This window comes from Nicotiana sylvestris, chromosome 1, assembly GCF_000393655.2.
Source record: "Nicotiana sylvestris chromosome 1, ASM39365v2, whole genome shotgun sequence".
In the NCBI taxonomy this organism is placed as follows: Eukaryota; Viridiplantae; Streptophyta; class Magnoliopsida; order Solanales; family Solanaceae; genus Nicotiana; species Nicotiana sylvestris.
This window is the reverse complement of record NC_091057.1, coordinates 19,079,271-19,081,975: the sequence shown is the minus strand read 5'-3', so window position 1 is coordinate 19,081,975 and position 2,705 is coordinate 19,079,271.

Here is a 2,705-nt window from a genome sequence, read left to right as displayed (position 1 = left end):
CAGAGGAATCTTGATTCTTGGCTTCCTCTCTAAGTTATGGAATAAACCACCTCAAATGCCATTGTTTCAAAGCCTTTCTCAGACTTGAGTGAGCCAAAGTTACCTAAAGGTCTCAAGAGGACCTCGGGCAGTGCTCACACCTAAGTTGCATAACCATATAGAGATGAGTGCAGTGTGGAAGGGCCAGCCCTTATGTGTCCAAGTTCAGAGGGAGCTCATGGGTCCCAAGGCAAGGCTCACACAAGAAGGGCAGAACTTAAGTCTAAGAATATGGTGGAAGTGTAGGAGTAGAGATTTAGAACTGAGTGGAGAATGGAGTGGGGAGAGTTGAAAACAGTAGCAACAAAGCTAAAATCACAGAATCAGTAATTGCACAAAGGGGTCAGGGGTTTGGGAAATACATTGCAAAGAGCATATATCCTTAGGCAGGGACCAGGTTTGGGCACGTACAGTAATAGATGGTGTTGTCATGCCTATAAACCAACCAGAACACACAACATATAGAGGGGATATGGAGGTTATGATCCTAGGGAATCAGGTTGGGGTCATGCACAACAATGTTTAATGCTGTCATGCCCCAAGCTAACCAAAGATACCAAACACATAGGGGATGTGGAACATATGACCCTGGGAGGGTCAGGTTTAGGTCATGCACAACAATGTATGATGCTGACATGTCCTCAAAACAATATACAAACACATAGGGGGTATGGGGTATTGGGGTTCACCCATGAGAAAACATTAATTCAGAAAAAGGAAAGGGCAGATCATAGCATGCTTGATAATGAAACTCGATTAAAGATAAGCAGGAAACAAGTAAGAGTGAAGGAATTAGTAAAGAAACATGTTGTTGTTGATACTGGAAAAGTAATTAGGACATACCAGTAAAGAAAGCAAATGCAGAAAGAAAAAGTAGGCAAGTTTCCCACAGCCTAGCCTTGGCTTTCAGCCGACTAGACAAGGTAGCAACACAAGTAGTAACAGAGAAAAGAGAGAGAGTTTGAGTGAAGTGTGTGTTTTTGAACTCAATTGGTTCGTGTATTTGAAAGAAGGGGGTGCAATGTATTTATAGTTTTTTGAAAATGAGTGAAGGAAAAGTAATAAGATACAAACATGGAAACAATCATAGGTTAGAATCAATTACACCGGTGATTCCCTTTAATTAAGGAATCATTGTTTAATAAATTCAAATAAGGAAAGATATCTGTTTAGATACAGACTGGTTATTACCATAAAAGAAGTATTACAAGAGTTCAGTAAGTAATCAAGTCTAAGTACAGAATATACTTATTTTGGAAATAGATTCAGCAAGGTAACTATTACAATAAAGAAAAAAAATCAATCAATTTTGAACGGGCGAGTGAAATCATGGTTCATAAAAGGGAAACTTTAGAAATCAGTCACAAGGTGAAGATTAATCAAGGAAGAAATTTCAGCATATAAATAAAGTGAACAGGGTCATCTGACATGTGAGACCAAACAAAAGAGATAATCACAAACTTGCAATAGTGGCATAAATAAGCTAGTAGTAAAGCAAACATTCGCATATTAATCAAGTAGGTCAAGTCACATTGAATCAATAGTGAAGAAAAACTAGAGTATCAGAAGCATGCACAGGTCTCACAGTAACATATGAGAAACCTTTTAAAAAGTTAGGGTTTCAAGCATAGTAAAGTTTTAAAGATAGTAGAAACCCAGAGTCAGAGGAATCACATAAAGGAAAAGGGATTCTGAAGCAAGGAACTTCAAATCGAGTTAGGCATTTAAACGAATAGTTTCAGACCCAAAGCCACAGGGCTTTCAACAATAGTCGAGCCCTAAAAATAGATCAAACAAAACTTAACCAAACAAACACTCATCTAACAAACAGCTTTTAGAACTCGATCGAGACCCACAAGAATTTAGGGTTTTGAATAACAACGAGTTCGAAAGATGGTAAACAGACGAGTCAAGCAAGATTTTAAACAAACAAATGCACATCTTAAACATATGAAAAGTCAGAGAAGAGATTTTGAAATAACTTAACAGGAAAAAACCCTAATCGGAAAAAGACAAAGAGTCATTTTTGAAAGTAAAATTGAAGAAACTTCGAGAATATGCTTAAAAGTTCAGAGAAAGCATAGATCTAAAGTGGATCTGAATGAAATTGAAAAGACCTTAGAGATTAGGGTTTTAGAAAACCCAAAAAAGATGAGAAAGGCTTCGAAAGTTACCGATCTAACCACGAGAGTCAAAGGTCTGACTCGAATGACCATGGTCGGCCGGGGAAAGGTCAAAGATGACCGAAGAAGGGCCATGATATAAAATAGAACGAAGACTGGACCAGAGCTCTTCATAGTCTGGCCTTGAAACCATAAGGACAAACACATAGGAGCCAGGGAAGGCTGGTACAGGTCTCCGATGACCTCGGAAGTCCACGTATTAGGGCGGATTAGGGTGGCAGTGGCTAGGGTTTGACTGGTGTTGCAGAGAGTGTTTAAGAGGAAGGGGATTCTAAGGTGGCGGTAAGTGGGAAATGATAGGGTTTTGGGGTCGTTGGGAATTAATTAAGGCAAGGGCGACTATTGGCCGTTGATCTGAGTGATCAACGACCTGGATTAAAACGGGTAAGTGGGGCGGTTTATGAAATTGGGTTTGGGCCTGGTCCGATGGGTTCAATTGGGTCGAGAATTGGGTTAAAATTGGATTAAAATTAGGGTAGGATT